The 23,618-nt window shown below is 43.4% G+C and overlaps 1 protein-coding gene across 3 annotated transcripts in view; it reads left to right on the top strand.

The window, feature by feature from the left end:
• CNTNAP4 (contactin associated protein family member 4) overlaps window positions 1–23,618 on the top strand; it is a 484,789-nt gene that overhangs the window by 212,013 nt on the left and 249,158 nt on the right. The window contains exon 1 of one of the 3 annotated variants that reach the window (XM_068237708.1): window positions 20,480–20,552. The exons of the other annotated variants lie outside the window; for them this stretch is intronic. The gene's annotated coding sequence lies outside the window, so the exon portion shown is untranslated. Of the gene's footprint in view, window positions 1–20,479; window positions 20,553–23,618 lie in introns of those variants that run through there. 3 annotated transcript variants of the gene reach the window in all.

The raw sequence follows: 23,618 nt of genomic DNA, 5'->3' as shown, positions 1-23,618 counted from the left end.
TTTATGTTCAGGTAATGATCATTTTTTTTCTCAACATTGCAGACCCCATTCCAAAAAGACTTGACTGTAGAACTGCAACATTCACAGGAAAATCAGCAGACAATCTCATAGTGCTCTGGGTTCCCACAGCAGCCAATTAGTAGTTAGCACTGAGCAGGGTCATAAAAACCCAGATGAGGAGAAGCATATCTTTTTAAAGGGACTCTGACCATCATGTTTGTGGTGTCAGGGATTCTATTGAACAATAAACATATCTGTATATTTTGTGGATGTGGGTGGAAACCAGAGTGCCCAGAGGAAACCCACACAGATACGGGGAGAACATTTAAACTCTGTGCAGATAGTGTCCTGGCTGGGATTCAAACCAGGGGATGGTGAGATTGACTTCTTCAGCACATTTTTCTGTGGTTTTGTCCATGCTTTGCCACATAGTTGATATCCTGTGGTTTAGGAGTGTGTGAGTCTGCATTTGTCACCTTAAACCTATTGAGCCTTCTCCTTCTCCTTCTAGTCACATAGCAGGTTAAATATAAATATTTTTATTCAACACAAATTAAAACCGCTTGGAAAGAAACTGGAAAAGACAAGTGCTAGCCACTTATCCATTGAGCTGAATCAAAAGAATAAAAGAACAGTTTATTTTAGGCTCTAACCTTGGAAAATATTTTTCTACTGGGAGCCATACATGTTATCTATTTAAGTATGATCATTGCACTTACATGGATTTTACTTCAGCACACGGAAATGTTAATGTTCTCTTTTCTTATCCCCCCCCCCCCACCAGCACACACACACACACACATACTTTTTCTATTCATTAGTAGGTATATAACTGAAGAATGGAGCAAAAAATAGGACAGCAATTGTAGATTTTTATACAAGGACAGATGGGCATTATACTGCACTTGCAACTGGCACATAACAGGCCTAGGATAAGGTCATAAAAATGCACATTGTTATGTTCCTTTCCTTAATGCTTCTCTGGAGCTCACTATTCATTGCTGCATGGAAAACAACTAGCTCCTATCAATCAGTGACAATATTCTGTCCTTAAAGGAAAACTCTGCTTTAAGAGAAAAGCAAAAGGCAGTATATATAACTGCCAGTCAAGATACGCTTAACTTAATTTAACATTGCTCATTTTGAATAGGCTGTGGAAATTGAACAGATTTTGCATAATCCATGCATACATTTTGCTTGTTATGTAAAATTACGAAAGCAGGAATTGTAATTAATTTTTTTTAGTTAATTGCAAAAATGCCCTAAAGGAAAATGGAAGCATCTACTGAGCTTGCCCAAGGGTTTTGCTTGCTCATCCCTATTACAAAGCCAGCCACCAATATCTGCTAGTAGTCATAAGTGATCCCCAATATTTGCCAGCAAAGGTGTCCCTCAATATCCAACAGCATTAACCACTTGAGGACCGCGGGCTTTACCCCCCTTAAGGACCAGAGCCTTTTTTTCCATTCAGACCACTGCAGCTTTCACGGTTTATTGCTCGCTCATACAACCTACCAGCTAAATGAATTATGGCTCCTTTTCTTGTCACTAATAAAGCTTTCTTTTGGTGCTATTTGATTGCTGCTGCGATTTTTACTTTTTATTATATTCATCAGAAAATACATGAATTTTGTCAAAAAAATGATTTTTTTTACTTTTTGTGCTAAAATTTTTCAAATAAAGTAAAATTTCTGTATACATGCAGCAAGAAAAATGTGTACAAACATGTTTTTGATAAAAAAAACCTATTCAGCCTATATTTATTGGTTTGGGTAAAAATTATAGCGTTTACAAACTATGGTGCAAAAAGTGAATTTTCCCATTTTGTAGCATCTATGACTTTTCTGACCACCTGTCATGTTTCATGAGGGACTAGAATTCCAGGATAGTATAAATACCCCCCAAATGACCCCATTTTGGAAAGAAGACATCCCAAAGTATTCACTGAGAGGCATAGTGAGTTCATAGAAGATATTATTTTTTGCCACAAGTTAGCGGAAAATGACAGTTTGTGACAAGAAAAAAAATTAAAAAAAATTTCCATTTCTGCTAACTTGTGACAAAAAAAAAATGAAATCTGCCACGGACTCACCATGCCCCGCTCTGAATACCTTGAAGTGTCTACTTTCCAAAATGGGGCCATTTGTGGGGTGTGTTTACTGTCCTGGCATTTTGAGGGGTGCTAATTTGTAAGCACCCCTGTAATGCCTAAAGGTGCTCATTAGACTTTGGGCCCCTTAGCGCAGTTAGGCTGCAATAAAGTGCCACACATGTGGTATTGCCGTACTCAGGAGAAGTAGTATAATGTGTTTTGGGGTGTATTTTTACACATACCCATGCTGGGGGGGAGAAATATCTCTGTAAATGATAATTGTTTGATTTTTTTTTTTACACACAATTGTCCATTTACAGAGATATTTCTCCCACTCAGCATGGGTATGTGTAAAAATACACCCTGAAACACATTATACTACTTCTCCTGAGTACGGCAATACCACATGTGTGGCACTTTTTTGCAGCCTAACTGCGCTAAGGGGCCCAAAGTCTAATGAGTACCTTTAGGATTTCACAGGTCATTTTTGTTTCAAGACTACTCCTCACGGTTTAGGGCCCCTAAAATGCCAGGGCAGTATAGGAACCCTACTAATGACCCCATTTTAGAAAGAAGACACCCCAAGGTATTCCGTTAGGAGTATGGTGAGTTCATAGAAGATTTTATTTTTTGTCGCAAGTTAGCGGAAATTGATTTTAGTTGTTTTTTTTCACAAAGTGTCATTTTCCGCTAATTTGTGACAAAAAATAAAATCTTCTATGAACTCACCATACTCCTAACGGAATACCTTTGGGTGTCTTCTTTCTAGAATGGGGTCATTTGTGGGGTTCCTATATTGCCCTGGCATTTTAGGGGCCCTAAACTGTGAGGAGTAGTCTTGAAACCAAATGTCGCAAAATGACCTGTGAAATCCTAAAGGTACTCATTGGACTTTGGGCCCCTTAGCGCACTTAGGGTGTAAAAAAGTGCCACACATGTGGTACCGCCGTACTCAGGAGAAGTAGTATAATGTGTTTTGGGGTGTATTTTTACACATACCCATGCTGGGTGGGAGAAATATCTCTGTAAATGACAATTGTTTGATGTTTTTTACACACAATTGTCCATTTACAGAGATATTTCTCCCACTCAGCATGGGTATGTGTAAAAATACACCCCAAAACACATTATACTACTTCTCCTGAGTACGGCGATACCACATGTGTGGCATTTTTTTGCACCCTAACTGCGCTAAGGGGCCCAAAGTCCAATGAGTACCTTTAGGATTTCACAGGTCATTTTTGTTTCAAGACTACTCCTCACGGTTTAGGGCCCCTAAAATGCCAGGGCAGTATAGGAACCCCCCTAATGACCCCATTTTAGAAAGAAGACACCCCAAGGTATTCCGTTAGGTGTATGGCGAGTTCATAGAAGATTTTATTTTTTGTCACAAGTTAGTGAAAAATGACACTTTGTGAAAAAAAAAACAATAAAAATCAATTTCCGCTAACTTTTGACAAAAAAAAAATGCTGGTTGCATTTAATATGCTGTACATAATGTTTTAGAGCAAAGATGAAATGCTGGGTTATATTCCGCTTTAATAAGCGGCCCCCAATATATGCCACCAGTCATAGGTGGACCCCAATATATACCTGCGTTCCTAGGTGGTCCCTAACATATGTGGGCGTGGTCTTGAAGTCAGCGAGGAGGAAGTTAATCCCCATGGTATGCACATCTTAGCCATCTGGGAAGCACTGGCCAGTAATCAGATACACCACACTCCCACCCAGGACAGGACTAATGGAAGACTTAAGTCTGGGTCCAATTAAACCACGGGACACCACGGAGAACTTGCAAGTAAAATCTATTTTGAGCTGTGAGGTTGGTCTAAGTGCATAAGTGTGGTAAGTGCTGCAGATGCAGCGGTGGTGATAACTAAGACTTTCTAATGTTCTTTAAGCCTGTTATGATATACTGTGCAGCCTTGCTGAGATCAAAGAAGGAACTCTGGATTCAGTGCAGCTGCATTGCCAGTGGTTGCATGCTGATACACATGTCAATTGCTATATTTCAAGTCAAGTTGATGGTCATATGACCAAAGATCGACAGGAATAAAGCAGTGTTTTTTGAGCACGCAGCCTGAGATAAATTGAACAGATCCCATGGTGAAATAGTTATCATGCCTTTCAGCACATGATGCACGGCAAAGATTGTGCAAATGATCAATTAAGGTTGGCAGATTAGAGTTGTATGTACAGTATGTGTGCATTAAGTGGGAGCACTCCATCCTAATGCTGATTGTCTTTTATTGTGGGGGAGGGGGGGGTTGTCCCGTGTGTTTAAAGCTTTTTTTCTGTTTTGCTACAACCTTTGAGCAGCAGGTCGATTGTGTAATAAATACCTAATATTTACTAGCAGTCACAGATATCCTCCAATCTGATTTGACATCCAAATAGGTGGATATCGAGAAGAAAATCTTGAATGTCAAATTTGTGTGTAATTACTTGTAGTTGCAAAAGTGAAGCTCCTGCAACTAACTTATTATACTTCTGAGAAGTTTACTCAGAGGCCTATACACAATTACCTTTTTCTCCTGAGTTTTCTCCTAGGTGATATTTTTATATTTGTCAATAAAATTCCTTTTAAACTATCAGCAAGCAAGAAAATACTCAAACCTATTTTAAGATACTTCTTCACCTATTGTTTTAGTACTTTTCACATTGCAAAGTGCTAAAAAAAAAGTTGAAAAATTATCTCCTAGGAGAAAACTCAGGAGAAAAAGTTAATTGCATATGGGCCAGAGAGTGGGTTCAAATTGCAATCAGAAAAGGTGGAATGTCTTTTCTAGTGAAATAGTTACCAAGCAATTCTGCCCATGTAGAGGGATTCCTATGGTCAAATGTTTATCAAATTGAGAGACTGGACACTTCATAGTAAATACAGATAATGGCAAACACAGTTGCGAAAAATGGAGAACAGTGGTGTTTTTGAAAACTCCAATTGCCACTTTTGCAACAATCATTACTTTACAATGCAGTGGTAAGTAGCCAATATGAAAGCCAATGGGACACTTACATCTAGCAATGATGGGCAGATTCGACCAAGAGACAGATCTCTCTCTGATCAGATCTAATCGATTAGAGAGATATCTGTCAATTGCCCATACACAGCAGACCGATTCCCAATAGATTTCAGCATGAAATCTTTCGACAATTGGCCTATGTCGCCCACCATGCGGTGCCCATTCGTGTTCTGCATCCTGCTCCCCCATTTGTACCTTGCACGCCACGTGTGATGTAACACATGCGCCACGTGCTATACGCCATCAGTGTGTGAAGCGCAAATGGAAAAAGAAGAAGTGGAAGATGGATGGGCATCGTGCGGTGGTTATGTAGGACAGGTAATGTATAAATGCTCACACAGAGGACACATTTGTACACTAGGGTTTTTCATCACATTCTTTGTTCATTACTGCCGCCCACCCAATCAACCATGACAACCCGACATGCTCTTGGCGGCAATGATTTTCATCCAATTTGATAATAATTATTGAATCGGATGGTTGATAGGCCACCATGTTGCGTAGTGTATGGCCACATTTACCCCTAAAGGACCAGACAAACTGCATCCATTCTGCTTCCTGATAATTTTTGACCTCGGAAATTACACTTACAGAGTCTCAGTTGTGTGAGCACTTAGTAAAAAAATGGTCTTATCTTTTTGTAGTATATCACCTAACAACCTCTGACCCTGTTTGGGTGTTTTGTTTCAATGAAGGCATCATAATGACATGTATTTATGTTTCCTAAAAAATCCATGTATCCCCTTTGATGTTGCATGTATATAGCTGTCGTGTAAGCATACAGGGTAGGCAGGTAGGTAGATAGGGAAGTGTTAGTGTTAGAATTGTTACAGTTAGGAATAGCAGAATATTGGTATAATTACTGATATTCTTCTATTGGGAAATTTACAGATATGCTACTATTTACAGATATATACAGATATTTACAGATATTGGGCAGCAAGGTGGCATAGTGGTTAGCGCTCTTGCCTTGCAGCTCTGGGTCCCCGGTTCGAGTCCCAGCCAAGTCAACACCTACAAGGAGTTTGTATGTTTCCTCCCACATCCCAAAAAACCCCCATACAGATAAGTTAATCGGCTTGCCTCTAAAGTTGGCCCTAGACTACAATACATACACTACATGATACATACATAGACATATGACTATAGTAGGGATTAGATTGTGAGCTCCTCTGAGGGACAGTTAGTGACTAGACTATATACTCTGTACAGTGCTGCAGAAGATGTTGGCACTAAATAAATACTAAATAATAATAATATTTAAATTTACAGATATTCTACTATTTTATTACCTCTCTGAGCAGTGAATCCCATCCTCAGTAGTCAAAGTGGAGTGCCAAACATTGCATTTTTTGTACCCTTCTCTGTTGTAATCTATACTAAGATCTGTTGCAGTTAGCTGATAAAAGAAATAGAGCCAGTGTCAACTCAGTCTACACTATATGTGTCTTAATAAAAAAAACAGCATAACAGCTTATTTCCTGTTCTGTACATAAAGTTGTTACTCTGTCTTTTTTTTACCTATGCTAAACATGGCCTGCCCTATATCCAATGTACCCAATGTACCGATGCTGCTTTCGTATATTGTCATTATAAAATTAACCTTAAAGCAGCTCCGAGATGAAAAACTAAGTATAACAAGTAACTTGTCTATATATCTTATCTAAAGTTTAGATAGTTTACAAAGCAAATCTAGGTACAAACAGCTTCAACAGTTTATGATTATTTCTTCCTGTGATACAATGAGGGCAGCCATGTTCTGCTTGTCTTCATTACAAACAGGCAAGCTGATACCAACTCCAGCCCTCAGCCTGTGAAAACTTCACTCCTACGTCCTCTCCTCTGCCTCTATATTCTCTGGCTAGCAACTACCTCCTCCTCCTGCCCAGACTGAGCTCCCATAAGCCCTTGCTACTAAGTCTCAAAGTGCCAAAGCTCTCCGGAAAAGCTGTGGGTGAGGCTTGTTTAGTTTATATGGAATTAGAGTGTTAAAACAAAACAAACAAAAAATATTTGGCTTGAGGAATGCCCTATAAACTATATGAATGGAACACAATTATGCAATGAGTAAACGTTTATCTCGGATCCACTTTAATTAATAATTTTTTTTTATTAATAATTATTATTAAGTGGTTAAACTCATAATAGTGGTCTTTTAATCCCAAAATAACCATCACACCAAGTGCATGGGTGATGGGTGACAGCCAATTACACCAGTCAGGTGAAAGGATCTTCTGATTACCACTTCCGGGCAGTTATAATATGGCAGTTCCCTCTTTTGGAAATTCTGACTGTCAGGGAATAAAACCATTGTAGGGCATTAAAAATGGTAACCTTTTTTTTCTCCACATTTTTAAATAGATTCTTTGGATTGAATTGAGTGACTTGAATGTTTATTTGTAATCGAGGTCAAATTATATTATTAAGGTCAAATTCTTAATGTACAATATTTGTGAATTGCTAAATTATCTAGCAAGTGAATGCATTTACTGCAGACAGACACTTTTTCCATATTTTAGACAAAATTTCAATTAATTTATATGCAAATCATGTTTTATAAATGCATAGTTCCTTTTTACAGATTCTGTGTTGCTCTTAAAGGATTCTCAAAGCTAAAGGGAGATGGTATTAGTTATTGATAGATGCAAGAATGAGTAAAAGGAAAACTACAGTTAGAATACGATTGCTTATAAATTTGCATGCCATTGTGGAATATTCACGTTTCTTTTTCTGTAGCTGTATTGTAAAGTTCCAATGTATACATACACTCATTGCAGATTAGGGGACTTATACATTTCCAACAGGGAATTACTTAATGTGGAATAGCATTACATTGTGTCTAATGGCTTTGGCATGTCATAAGTTAAATAAGCTGATCATTAGGCTCTATTACCTACTTTAAACCCTTGCATTATCTTCATTATGTGTTGAGTCACAGAGGCAAGCTTGAGACATTTGCAGCACTGCTTTTATTAAGAAAACATGCAAATTTCCATATAAAGTTTGGTGAAGCAGAAATACCCATACAGTGGTTTGTCATTTATTATGGTGTTTCCCTCCTTCTCTTCACAGAAACACCTGTATGTACACTTTTACTTTCATGTTTCTACTGCTAAGCTCTGCCATCCCAAGATAAAGGGGAGGAGCTAGCAGAAGAACATTGGAACATCCCATTATCAATAGACCTCAGATAGCTACAGCACTAGAGCACCAGTTTAAATCCCACACTGCCTGTGTGCAATGTACTGTAAATGTTCTTTCTATATTTTAGAGAGTTTCATCCTAAGCCTATATCATACTAATAGATATTATCACATTTATTGGTTATGCCTGCCAATCTTTTGCACCAGAAATGTCCAAGAACAGTGATCATAGCGAACAGAGGTCCATGGAGAAGCACATAAAGGTAGCTGAGACTCTTCGTTTCTAATAAGCTGCTTTGAAGTGTCCTGACCCAGCATTCAAACTATGAGCTTTCTTACATTTAAATCACTTCACCTTTGTAATAATTCCCCAGACTTACTCGCCGTCAGTGACTGAATGTAAAATTGAGCAAGAAAAGAGAGACAAATTAGCATAAATGGTTTTGGACTCTCATTCAAAACTACCACTCATCGAGACTTTTAGAGGAAACCTTGTATGACTTGTGCGATGTGTGATTTTCACTTTTCAAGCATTTTTGCGGTAAAAATAGAGATTTTTTGTAGTAAAAATTTTCATGGTGAAAATTCTGTTTTCTTGCATTTTTCCTCTTTCTGGAAATTATTGCAGTAAAATATTGATTTTCGTGTTTTCAAAAAATACAAGCTATTTTGGCCAAAATGTTCACAAAATCAAAAATAGTATATGCGATGCAAAAATAACGTTCCCGAAAATTTGCAAGCAATACTGCTAATTACCAGTTATTGCATGAATTGTCAAGGTGTGTGTGTGTTCGTGTGTGTGTGCGTGTGCGTGTGTGTGTGTGTATTGTAGCGGGACAACATGACCCAATGAAAGGCTTGCTTTAGAACATTCCCACTACAAAAAAAGAAATATTTGTTTTTGGCTAGAGGGGTGGAGGAGATGATTAGCCCATTCTGAAATGTACTGTGATGATGCAGTGAACTGAGATAACAATGAATTTGATGTTCACTGTTGTAAGATATGTGTAGTCCTCTGTCAATAAGGAGGGCATCTATTCTGGATAGTGAGTGATGCACATAAGAATGCTGTGTATTCCTGATCACAGGGACAGATCCAGAAAATTACGGGATGATTGGGAGTTTGAGAAAAGAGAGTAAAGGGATAGTTTGATGGTTTTTGTGATGAATGGAGGGTTTTTCTACCCTCACCCTTATAGTTCCTCCCAATTACACAGTGTTGTGCATGGAGGGGAGGTAGAATGTATTTTTTCATCAAATAACAAATATATGTATGATTGTTGTTGTTGGGGATATAAATGTTGAAGATGAACTAAAGTTGTAAAATCAATTGTTGCAGTCGAACTAAATCAGCTACAACATTCTAAGCTGACTCAGTAAATATTGATCAGTGATTTGTCTATGAAGAGAGCCATCCAGAGTCAAGATCTTATATTTCAAAAATAACACTGATTGTTACTTTTGGCTAAGATTACTGGTAGAGTAGTGAATTTAGAAAGTGTAGTATCAGACGATAGCAGGTAAAATGGGACAGAGTACCAGCACTTCTCTCCTTGGGGTTGATTCACTAAAGTTTGGTAAAGTTATGGCAACTTAAACAATACTTACAGGTACATTGGACACAATGTGCAAATCATGTTACCTAGGTAGAGTTGGGCCGAACGGTTCGCCGGCGAACGTGGTTCGCGCGAACGTAGGTGGTTCGCGTGCGGGTACCGCACGCGAACCTTTTGCGGAAGAAGTTCGGTTCGCCCCATAATGCACTGAGGGTCAACTTTGACCCTCTACATCACAGTCAGCAGGCCCAGTGTAGCCAATTAGGCTACACTAGCCCCTGGAGCCCCACCCCCCCTTATATAAGGCAGGCAGCGGCGGCCATTACGGCCACTCGTGTGCCTGCATTAGTGAGAGTAGGGCGAGCTGCTGCAGTCTCTCATATAGGGAAAGATTAGTTAGGCTTAACTTCTTCCTGGCTGCATACCTGTTCTGTTCAGTGAGCCCTCAGCCCACTGCATACCTGTACTGTGATCCTGCCACTGCATACCTGTTCAGTGATCCTGCCACTGCATACCTGTTCAGTGATCCTGCCACTGCATACCTGTTCTGTTCAGTGAGCCCTCAGCCCACTGCATACCTGTACTGTGATCCTGCCACTCCATACCTGTTCAGTGATCCTGCCACTGCATACCTGTTCTGTTCAGTGAGCCCTCAGCCCACTGCATACCTGTACTGTGATCCTGCCACTCCATACCTGTTCAGTGATCCTGCCACTGCATACCTGTTCAGTGATCCTGCCACTGCATACCTGTTCTGTGAACCCGCCACTGTATACCTGTTCTGTTCAGTGGACCCGCCACTGTATACCTGTTCTGTGAACCCGCCACTGTATACCTGTTCTGTTCAGTGGACCCGCCACTGTATACCTGTTCTGTTCAGTGGACCCGCCACTGTATACCTGTTCTGTTCAGTGGACCCGCCACTGTATACCTGTTCAGTGAACCCGCCACTGCATACCTGTTGTGTTCAGTGAACCTGCCACTGCATACCTGTTCTGTGAACCCGCCACTGTATACCTGTTCTGTTCAGTGGACCTGCCACTGTATACCTGTTCAGTGAACCCGCCACTGTATACCTGTTCTGTTCAGTGGACCCGCCACTGTATACCTGTTTAGTGAACACGCCACTGCATACCTATTGTGTTCAGTGATCCTGCCACTGCATACCTGTTCTGTGAACCCGCCACTGTATACCTGTTCTGTTCAGTGGACCCGCCACTGTATACCTGTTCTGTGAACCCGCCACTGTATACCTGTTCTGTTCAGTGGACCCGCCACTGTATACCTGTTCTGTTCAGTGGACCCGCCACTGTATACCTGTTCTGTTCAGTGGATCCGCCACTGTATACCTGTTTAGTGAACACGCCACTGCATACCTATTGTGTTCAGTGATCCTGCCACTGCATACCTGTTCTGTGAACCCGCCACTGTATACCTGTTCTGTTCAGTGGACCCGCCACTGTATACCTGTTCTGTTCAGTGGACCCGCCACTGTATACCTGTTCTGTGAACCCGCCACTGTATACCTGTTCTGTTCAGTGGACCCGCCACTGTATACCTGTTTAGTGAACACGCCACTGCATACCTATTGGGTTCAGTGATCCTGCCACTGCATACCTGTTCTGTGAACCCGCCACTGTATACCTGTTCTGTTCAGTGGACCCGCCACTGTATACCTGTTCTGTTCAGTGGACCCGCCACTGTATACCTGTTCTGTTCAGTGGACCCGCCACTGTATACCTGTTCTGTTCAGTGGACCCGCCACTGTATACCTGTTCTGTGAACCCGCCACTGTATACCTGTTCTGTTCAGTGGACCCGCCACTGTATACCTGTTTAGTGAACACGCCACTGCATACCTATTGTGTTCAGTGATCCTGCCACTGCATACCTGTTCTGTGAACCCGCCACTGTATACCTGTTCTGTTCAGTGGACCCGCCACTGTATACCTGTTCTGTTCAGTGGACCCGCCACTGTATACCTGTTCAGTGGACCCGCCACTGTATACCTGTTCTGTTCAGTGGACCCGCCACTGTATACCTGTTTAGTGAACACGCCACTGCATACCTATTGTGTTCAGTGATCCTGCCACTGCATACCTGTTCTGTGAACCCGCCACTGCATACCTGTTGTGTTCAGTGAACCTGCCACTGTATACCTGTACTGTTCAGTGAACCCACCGCATCAGTGCGCATACCTGTGCAGTTAAGTGAACCCACCTACCTACGTGAGTGCACGCAGTGTGATATACCACTCCGTGCATACCCAATATGGACAAAACAGGTAGAGGAAGAGGAAGAGGTAGTGGCAGAGGCAGAGGAAGGCCACCCGGCAGGTCTGCGCGAGGTCGTGTAAATGTAATTTCGTGTGGACCTGGCCCACAGTACAGTGCTCGGAAGAAGGCACGTCCCATCACCTCCCAAGATTGTCAGGACGTGGTTGAGTATTTAGCGACACAGAACACCTCATCTTGCTCAGCCACCAGCGCTACTACTAGCACCACTTCCGCTGCATTTGACACTTCGCAAGAATTATTTCGTGTTGAAATCACTGATGCACAGCCATTGTTGTTACAGCCAGATGAATTTTCACCAGCTAATATGTCTGAGTTACGCGGCAACACTATGGATGTAACGTGTCAGGAGGATGAAGGACCTACTGATGGTGCAAGTTTGGATTTGTCTGAGGCAAGCGAAGCTGGGCAGGATGACTACGATGATGACGGTAATAGGGATCCTCTGTATGTTCCCAATAGAGGAGATGAAGAGGGGGACAGTTCAGAGGGGGAGTCAGAGAGTAGTAGGAGGAGAGAAGTTGCTGAAAGAAGCTGGGGCAGCTCTTCGTCAGAAACAGCTGGTGGCAGAGTCCGGCACCATGTATCGCCACCTATGTACAGCCAGCCAACTTGCCCTTCAGCATCAGCTGCTGAGGTCCCCATAGTGCCCACATCCCAGGGTGGCTCAGCGGTGTGGAAATTTTTTAATGTGTGTGCCTCAGATCGGACCAAAGCCATCTGTTCGCTCTGCCAACAAAAATTGAGCCGTGGAAAGGCCAACACTCACGTAGGGACAAGTGCCTTACGAAGGCACCTGGAGAAAAGGCACAAACAGCAATGGGATGGCCACCTGAGCAAAAGCAGCAGCAGCACACAAAAGAAAAGTCACCCTCCTTCTCCTCTTCCTCCTTCAGGTGCATCATCTGCTTCTGCCGCTTTCTCCCTTGCACCTTCACAGGCACCCTCCTCCACTCCGCCTCTGCCCTTGAGCGGTTCCTGCTCCTCTGCCCACAGCAGCAGTCAGGTGTCCGTGAAGGAAATGTTTGAGCGGAAGAAGCCACTTTTGGCCAGTCACCCCCTTGCCCGGCGTCTGACAGCTGGCGTGGCGGAACTGTTAGCTCGCCAGCTGTTACCATACCGGCTGGTGGACTCTGAGGCCTTCCGTAAATTTGTGGCCATCGGAACACCGCAGTGGAAGATGCCAGGCCGCACTTATTTTTCGAGAAAGGCCATACCCCAACTGCACCGTGAAGTTGAGAGGCAAGTGGTGTCATCTCTTGCGAAGAGCGTTGGGTCAAGGGTACACCTGACCACGGATGGCTGGTCTGCCAAGCACGGGCAGGACCGCTACATTACCTACACAGCCCATTGGGTGAACCTGGTGGTGAACGATGGCAAGCAGAAAGCGGCGGACCAAATTGTGACACCTCCACGGCTTGCAGGCAGGCCTCCTGCCACCTCCTCTCCTCCTGCTACATGCTCTTCGCCGTCCTCCTCCTCCTCCTTGGCTGAGTGGCAGTTCTCCTCTCCAGCTACACAGCCCCAGCTCCGCAGGGCCTATGCTGCATGCCAGGTACGACGGTGTCACGCCATCTTAGACATGGCTTGTCTCAAAGCGGAGAGTCACACTGGAGCAGCTCTCCTGGCTGCTCTTAAGAAACAGGTGGATGAGTGGCTGACCCCGCACCACCTGGAGATAGGCAACGTGGTGTGCGACAACGGCAGCAATCTGCTTGCCGCTTTGCATATGGGGAAGCTGACACACATACCCTGCATGGCACATGTCATGAATCTAGTGGTTCAAAGATTTGTGGCAAAGTACCCTGGCTTAGCGGATGTCCTGAAGCAGGCCAGGAAGTTCTGTGGGCATTTGAGGCGCTCTTACACAGCCATGGCACGATTTGCAGAAATTCAGCGTAAAAACAACATGCCGGTGAGACGCCTCATTTGCGATAGCCCCACTCGCTGGAACTCGACCCTGCTCATGTTCTCCCGCCTGCTAGAACAGAAGAAAGCCGTCACCCAGTACCTCTACAACTGGAGTAGAACGAAACAGTCTGGGAAGATGGGGATGTTCTGGCCCGACAACTGGACACTGATGAAAAATGCATGCAGGCTCATGCGGCCGTTTGAGGAGGTGACCAACCTGGTGAGCCGCAGTGAGGGCACCATCAGCGACTTAATTCCCTACGCGTACTTCTTGGAGCGTGCTGTGCGTAGAGTGGCGGATGAAGCTGCGAATGAGCGTGACCAGGAACCGTTACGGCAGGAACAGGCATGGGACCAATTTTCATCAGACCCAGCTGTTTCCTCAACACCTGCGGCAGCACAGAGGGGGGAGGAGGAGGAAGAAGAGAGGTCGTGTGCAGAAGACGAGTCAGACTCAGAGGATGATGAGCAAGGTGTTTCTTTGGGGGAGGAGGAGGAGGAGGAGGAGGGGACAGCGGCAGGAGAACAACCGCAGCAGGCGTCGCAGGGGGCTTGTGCTGCTCAACCTTCCCGTGGTATTGTTCGCGGCTGGGGGGAGGAGGTTGACTTACCTGACGTCACTGAGGAAGAGCAAGAGGAGATGGAGGGTACTGGATCCGACTTTGTGCAGATGTCGTCTTTTATGCTGTCCTGCCTGTTGAGGGACCCCCGTATAAAAAACCTCAAGGGGAATGAGCTGTACTGGGTGGCCACACTACTAGACCCTCGGTACAGGCACAAAGTGGCGGACCTGTTACCAACTCACCGGAAGGTGGAAAGGATGCAGCACATGCAGAACCAGCTGTCAACTATGCTTTACAATGCCTTTAAGGGTGATGTGACAGCACAACGCCAGCAAGGTACCACTGCCACTAATCCTCCTCCCGTGTCCACGCAGTCAAAGACAGGACGCTCCAGCGATCTCATGGTGATGTCGGACATGCGGACGTTCTTTAGTCCAACGCCTCGCCGTAGCCCTTCCGGATCCACCCTCCACCAACGCCTCGACCGGCAGGTAGCCGACTACCTGGCCTTAAGTGTGGATGTAGACACTGCTGTGAACAGCGATGAGGAACCCTTGAACTACTGGGTGCGCAGGCTTGACCTGTGGCCAGAGCTGTCCCAATGTGCCATCCAACTTCTCTCCTGCCCTGCCGCAAGCGTCCTCTCAGAAAGGACCTTCAGCGCAGCTGGAGGCATTGTCACAGAGAAGAGAAGTCGCCTAAGTCACAAAAGTGTTAAGTACCTCACCTTTATCAAAATGAATGAGGCATGGATCCCGGAGGGCTGCTGCCCGCCCCAAGACTAAGTCAGTCCCCGCACACACAGCATCTCTGCCTGCACGCCGTGTGACTGGCTGCCTGGCCTGCCCCAAAAAGACTAAGTCGCTCCCAGTCCCTCCACACAGCATGTCTGCCTGCAGGCCGCTTCACTACCTTCTCCGCCACCACCAACAGGGTCCGGGACTCCAGGCGGATTGCTGAATTTTTTAGGCCGCTGCTAACAGCGGCCGCTGTAATAATTTTTATGGTGCGTGTACATGACTGCCTAATTTTTCTGGCTGCACTGAGGGCAGCTGCAACAACAAAAGAAAAGGCATGTACATGCGCCCATTCCCCTTCGTGATCATTACCTTGCCGTGGTGAAGGGGCTTGCGTATCACAATGAAGCAATGACCGGCGCCTAGATGAGTGTCTCGGGGGGCACACAAAAGATAATAAGGTCGTTGCTTCATTGTGGTCAGACCAAATTTGATCAGCTGGACAGTCACTGTTCTGTCATTCAGCTACATCAGCCAGGCCGACCATATGGGCTGTAAAGCCACCAAAACCTGCACTCTCGCCATGGTGCGCACCAGTCCAGCACGGCCGTCACTAGTACAAACAGCTGTTTGCGGTGCGTTACACAGTGAGTTTGGTGTGTCAGTGTGAAGCAGTACCTTAATTACACTACCTGATTGATGTATACACATGCAAGATGTTTTAAAGCACTTTAGGCCTGTCATTTAGCATTCAATGTGATTTCTGCCCTTAAAACGCTGCTTTGCGTCAAATCCAGATTTTTCCCGGGGACTTTTGGCGTGTATCCCACTCCGCCATGCCCCCCTCCAGGTGTTAGACCCCTTGAAACATCTTTTCCATCACTTTTGTGGCCAGCATAATTATTTTTTTTTTTCAAAGTTCGCATCCCCATTGAAGTCTATTGTGGTTCGCGAACTTTAACGCGAACCGAACGTTCCGCGAAAGTTCGCGAACCCGGTTCGCGAACCTAAAATCGGAGGTTCGGCCCAACTCTATACCTAGGTAATGCACCTATAGGGAGGAGTTAGGGTGAGGCATTAGTTGGGTGGTTGGGTGTAGGCATCTACAATGGAGGGATCAAGTGAGAATGTGTGAAGGGTACAGCACAGTAAAATATCTGTAATTTAAATTACCAACATTTTATTAACAGGGGTGTAACTACATTGGGCCTGCCCCTCCCATAAAGATCTGTTGGCAGCCCCCCCCCCCCCCCCCAACCTCCATAAAGGGAGTCACATGAGTACTCTCCAGCTCCTAATATCTACAATAGATGATGGGTTCTGGGCATTCACCAGTACATTATCTATCTGGTTTAAAATGCCAGTTCCTGGCATTTTCCAGAATCTGAGATGTTATTCCTACTGGCAAACTGGCTCAATTATTCACCATTCTCACTGGTTTCCTCATGTATTGATTATCTACCAGTAGTTATTTCATGTAGATAATCATCTGTAATTTAAGTCACCCATTATGATATGTAAATCATATTTTGGTATTTTATGGATAGCTTGTTCCAGTACTTCATAAAACACATCTTTCTCAGTTTTTTCTTTATCTTCATTTGTACCATGTGCAGATAATACAGACAGGTTTTGAAATCTCCCTCTCAAGCGTATTCTGCATAATCTTTTGTTGATGGATTAAAATCCATCACACTTTTCCCTGTCAAGCGTATTCTGCATAATCTTTTGTTGATGGCTTAAAATCCATCACACTTTTCCTTAAAGGGAAGGTCCAAGCAAAAAAAAAAATGAGTTTCACTTTCCTGGGGCTTCTACCAGCCCCATGCAGCCATCCTGTGCCCTCGTAGTCACTCACTGCTGCTCCAGGCCCCCGCTGGCAGCTTTCTGACCTCAGAGGTCATGGCCGAATTGCGTACATTTGTACACATTCCCGCTAGTGCAGGAACATTAACACATACATTTTTACGCGTTAGTGGTGCAACGTGTAAATTTTTGTTCCTGCACTAGCTGGAATGCGTAAAAATGTATGCAATGTGGCCCTGACCTCCGAGGTAAACAAAGTAAACTCTAGTTGGTCTATTCTTCCTTTTCCCCGCATTTTATTTCTTGCAGTAAACTAAGCATAAATCAAAGTTTCACTATTTCCAGGGAAATTTCTTGCATTTTCCCTGCTTTCATCATTGTTCTGACATTCTATGTTGCCATGACCAAATCTCTAGTCCTTACTTTTATCTTAGTTCGTTGGGCTTGATTCATGTAGCTGCACTGCTAAAGCAGCGCACCTTAATGTGAAGAAGTGTCCACTATGCATGCCTTACATAGCAGTGCTCAATTCTCTGTAAGGAGCGTGCCTTCCTTAGATAGGAGCGGGCCTTCCTATACATATTAACTATAGTTATTATGTATAGGAAGGCATGCTCCTATCTAAGGAAGGCACGCTCCTTACATAGCAGCGAGCACTGTTATGTAAGGCATGCATAGTTGCTGCTCCTTCACATTAAGGTGTGCTCCTTTAGCAGTGCAGCTTAAAGGGGCACTATAGCGAAAAACGTTTCTGATGTTGCATGACTTGAGTTGGAATACCTTTGCCCACTTCAGCCTTCAGTTGTTTTCACTTTATGCATCCGAGCAATTATCACCTCCTATTCATTAGCCTTTAACTTTATCACTACTTATCACAATGAACTGATCTATATCTTGTTTTTTCCGCCACCAATTAGGCTTTCTTTGGGTGGTACATTTTGCTAAGAGCCACTTTACTGTAAATGCATTTTAACAGGAAGAATAAGAAAAAAACAGAAAAAATTCATTATTTCTTAGTTTTCGGCCATTATAGTTTTTAAAATAATTCTTGCCTCCATAACACTGGCGTAACAATAGGCCCTGCAGCCCTGCTCCCGCATGGGGGCCCGGGCCCCACCCTGGGGCCCGCTCGGGGCCATTTTGTGGGGGCTGGAGGGGTGGCAGCATGAGGGGAAAACCTTGGCCACAGTCAGCGGGGAGAGGGGAAGTTCCCCCCCTCTCCCTCACCTTGGGGCTTTACCCTCTGCACTCCCCTCCAGCTAGTTACAGTGTGGGCAGTGGGCAGTGGGCAGATACATACCTTCCGTGTGTTCCACCGCATACTCCTTGCTCTAGCGGCTGACGTCACTTCCGGAAGTGACGTCACTTCCGGAAGTGACGTCAGCCGCTAGAGCGAGGGTTATGCGGTGGAACGCACAGAAGAAGGTATGTATCTGCACACCGCTGGCCGCTGCCCACACTGTAACTAGCTGGAGGGGAGCGCAGAGGGGAGAGCCCCGAGGTGAGGGAGGGGGGGGAACTTCCCCTCTCCCCACCGACTGTGGCCAAGGCTTTCCCCTCATGCTGCCACCCCTCCAGCCCCCACAAAATGGCCACAAGTGGGCCCCAGGGAGGGGCGCTCTGAAATTCCGCAGGGGGGACCGGTGGGGCCTAGTTACGCCCCTGCTCCATAATTAAAATCCAAAACGTATTGTATTTGCCTAATAGTCCTGGGTATTACACCATTTAAATTATGTCCCTATCACAATGTATGGTGACAATATTTTATTTGGAAATAAAAGTGCATTTTTTTCTGTTTTGCATCCATCACTATTTACAAGCTTATAATTAAAAAAAAAATAGAAATATTTCATCTTTACATGGATATTTAAAAAGTTTAGACCCTTAGGTAAATATTTACGTGTTTTTTTTTATTGTAATTTTTATTTTTATTAAACATTTTTCTAGGGTATTTTTGGGAGGGTGGGGTGTAAATAGTATTTTTTTTTATGTAAATATGTGATTATTTTATATTTTTTTTACATGTAGATGTAGTTTTACTTTTTGGCCACAAGATGGCAACCTTGAATTTGTTTACATGACATCACTCTAAGCGTAACATGTACGCTTAGAGGGACGTAGAGGACGTAAGTGTCAGAAAAAGCGAGGCTTCTGAAAGAAGCAGTCACTTTTTCTGCCGGGGAGAGGAATCAATCATCGGGCACCATGTCCCGATTCATTGATTCCTGGGCTAACGATTCACGCCTGGGAGCGCGCGTGCATGCGCGCAATCGGCCGCGGGTGCGCGCTGGAACGCACATAGCCTTCTGGACGTAGCTTCTACGTCCAGAAGGCTTAAATGGTTAACAAGATATGCATGCCTTGGACTTGATAGGAATAAGTGGCATTTCACAAGCTTTATTAACACATATTTGTCAGCACAACATGAACCCTTGAGACTGCATACTACCCCTTTGGCCTAACAGTAAAATTACCAATATTCTACTATTGGCATTGCCGGCATTCATTTTTCCTCAACCATTATTTCCATGTACACTGTAACCCTGCCCTCCCAGTGATGCTTAATCCAGGCTATGATGTTGCAACATTGTACCCCAGAGGACTCTGGGAAACAGTGATGCACCTTGCTGGCAGTAAAGGTGTCAACATCTGTGAGAAATGTAAGAATGTAAATCAAGGGGAAGAACGATTTTACAATGGTTTCAAATTGACTAATGAAATCATAAAGTAATACTGTAAAAAGTAAGCAATTTTATTTAATAATTTATAAGTTCCTCGTTAATAACAAAGCATTCCTCTATACAAATATAGCCATAAATAATAAGTACTAAGAACAAAACAGGCTTATTGATTTTATTGACAAAATACCTTGGGATGAATTTCAGAACAACAAAAGTATAAAACAAACTCAGAATAAGGGAACAGGGAGAGAGAAATGTCTTGATAATGAATCCAATATTGGGACACAAATGTAAAGGAAATTTCAGTTCACAGTCTGCTTGACTTCACGTTGGGAAGCCCATCACTCTTTGTTACTCTCCCTCCAGTGGCTCAGAATCCTTTCAATTCAACAAAATAATAAAATATTACGTTCTTTGTTGTGTATACTGCAGCAACCTGCATATATATGCTTTATATAGTCTCTTTTAATATTGTAAATATGTTCTTAGACAAAAGATTTCAGAAGTCTAGTGGTGTTTTCTTTTTAAATATCAGTTAAAACAGTTATATTTTCTGGTATACGCTTTGGCTTCTGATTAACAGGTGCAGCAGCCTGGCAGAGCTAAGTGCATCTACAGGAATCAATACTGCAAAGGGAATCTGGAGATGCAAGATGATTAGCTTTGCAACATGCTGCTAGCAGACAGAAAACAGGAAGAACCATATAGATCTAGCAACATATAGTAGAGATTTCTAATGGCTACAAGGTTCTCTTATTAGCTATCTGCAGCTAGCTACAGTGCTGATACTTTTGCTAAAACTTATATAACTTTATATGACCATAATATCATTCCAAAATGAATTTTTGCACCTAATCACAGGCGATTATTTTTATCGGCTGTCAGCGTTTATTACTGACACATACATAAATATAAGTTGCAGGCAGTTCAGCAAACAATTGCTAGTGGCTATGCAACTGATAGTCTAAATGAGGGGTGCCCATTAGGTAGATTGCGATCTACCAGAAGATCGCAAAGGACTTCTTGGTAGATCCCGACACACTACATTTTCTATTCTGTATATACAAGCGTGCTTCTAAAATTGTACATCGGTAGATAATTTTGACTTGCTAATTTTTCAAAGTAGCTCACAAGCCAAAAAAGTGTGGGCACCTCTGGTCTAAATACTAATACATGGGCTTGGTTGGTTTCAGTGTAGTTGATTTTGGCACTTGAGTGACACTTTGGCTACAATGTCGTCATTCGGTTGTTTACAACCAATCTCATGAGCAATATCCTCCACCTAATAACTAAACTTTTTTTTTTTCATTTTTAAACCTAGTTTCCCCCTTTGTTACCTCATTACTAATACCATAACTTTATAAAGTGTAACTCTAAACGTTCCTCTTAGTATTAACCTATTCCTGACACCTAACCATACTCTCCTCTTTTTGATATTCACCTTTCCTGTTATAATCCCACTTCCTATTACCTAGTTCCAACTTCCTAACCTCAGCTTATAAAATGAACTGCCTTCTATCCATTTCTAACACTAATTTTTAGACACAATCTCCATTCATAACCAACAATTCTAACCAACACTCACCTTTCATTATCTACTCCCCAAAACTAAAGCCAAGGACTACTGGACAATCCTCACTTCAGTTATCTAATAGCTAAAAGCCAGCACCTAAATTAGGCCTTTGCAACTACAAAACCCCTTTTAAAGGGAACCTAAACTGAGAAGAATATTGATTTTTCATTTTAAAATAATACCAGTTCTCTGACTCTCCTGATGATCCTGTGTCTCTAAGACTTTTAGCCACAGCCCCTGAACAAGCATGCAGATCAGGTCCTCTGACTAAAGTCAAACTGGATTAGGTGCATGCTTGTTTTAGGTGTGTGATTCAGCCACTACTGCAGCCAAAGAGATCAGCAGGACTGCCAAGCAACTGGTATTGTTTAAAAGGAAACATCCAAATCCCTCTCAGTTAAGGGTCCCATACACTGAGCTGATTAGCGGGTGATCAATCGATCGAAATTGATTGATCGCAAATTGATTGACCAATCGATCGATTTGCGGCCGATGCGGCTTTACCTACATTGGACCTAATGAAAATCTGATGGCAAAAAAATGCCATCAGATCGATTTTCAACAGATTTCATGCTGAAATCTATTGGAAATCTATTCCTAGTAAAAAACGTTCCTAAACACCTCAGATAGATCAGAAATCTATCTGATGATCTATCTGCTGCTAATCTAACGAGTGTATGGCCACCTTTAACTACTTAAAGACCGCCCCATGCCAATGGGCATGGTCGTGGCGGCAGCCCCAGGACTGCCTAACGCCAAATGGTGTCAGGTCCTGGAGTGCTGTTTTGCCGGCGATCATATGCGCGCATGCACGCACATCGCCCGGCATGCTTTGCGGCCCCCCTCCGTCATCAGCCCGCCGACTAATTAGCAGCGCCAGCGGGCTGCGATCATTCAAACAGGCCAATGGAAAGTGTATAATACACGTTGTAATGTAAACATTGTGTATTAAACTGGCTGCCTGCCTCCTCCTCTGGTGGTCACAGCGTTCCCGGACGACCACCAGAGAGGACGGCAGCCCTGCTTGTGACATTGACACACTGATCCTGCTTGATCCCCCACCCAACCACCGCTGATCACCCCCCACTGCCCCCCTCACTGCCTTGACAGGCGTCTGGCTGAGGTCTGAGTGACATCTGGTCGCCTGTCACAGCTCTGATCGAGGTCTGAGTGAGATCTGAGTGACATGTGAGTGACATCTATTGCCTGTGCACTGTTTTTGACATCTGATTGATTTACAAAAATTAAAACCTATGAACTCACCATACCCCTCACAGAATACCTTGGGGTGTCTTCTTTCCAAAATGTTGTCACTTGTAGGGTTCCTATACTGCCCTGGCATTTTAGGGGCCCTAAACCATGAGGAGTAGTCTAGAGAACAAATGAGTAAAATTGACCTGTGAAATCCTAAAGGTACTTATTAGACTGTGGGCCCCTTTGCACAGCTAGGCTGCAAAAAAGTGTCACACCTGTGGTATCGCCATAGTCAGGAGAAGTAGTATAATGTGTTTTGCGGTGTCTTTTCACACATACCCATGCTTCTTCTGAGTACGGTGATACCACATGTGTGACACTTTTTTTGCTGCTTAGTGGCGCAAAGGGGCCCAAAGTCCAATGAGTACTTTTAGGCTTTAAAGGGGTGCTCACAATTTACACCCCCCCACAAATGCCAGAACAGTACAAGTACCCCCAAGTGACCCAATTTTGGAAAGTAGACACCCCAAGGTATTCACTGAGGGGCATGGTGAGTCCGTGGCAGATTTTATTTTATTTTTTGTCACAAGTTAGCAGAAATGGAAACAAAAAAAATTGTCACAAAGTGTCTTTTTCTGCTAACTTGTGACAAAAAATACAATCTGTTATGAACTCACTATGCCCCTTAGCAAATACCTTGGGGTGTCTTCTTTCCAAAATGGGGTAATTTGGGGGCTATTTATACTATCCTGGCATTCTAGCACCTCAAGAAACATGAAAGGTGATCAGAAAAGTCAGTGCTGCTTAAAACTGCGTAAATTCACTTTTTTGTACCATAGTTTGTAAACGCTATAACTTTTACCCAAACCAATAAATATACACTTATTGGAATTTTTTTTATCAAGGACATGTAGCACAATAAATTTGGACAAAAACTTGTATACAAATTTTACTTTATTTGAAAAATGTTACCACACAAAGTTCAAAATATCATTTGTTTTGACGAAATTCCTGTCTTTTTTGATGAATATAATAAAAACTAAAAA

Source organism: Hyperolius riggenbachi, chromosome 1 (genome assembly GCF_040937935.1).
Source record: "Hyperolius riggenbachi isolate aHypRig1 chromosome 1, aHypRig1.pri, whole genome shotgun sequence".
Classification (NCBI taxonomy): Eukaryota; Metazoa; Chordata; class Amphibia; order Anura; family Hyperoliidae; genus Hyperolius; species Hyperolius riggenbachi.
This window is presented reverse-complemented; position numbering and strand designations above follow the sequence as displayed.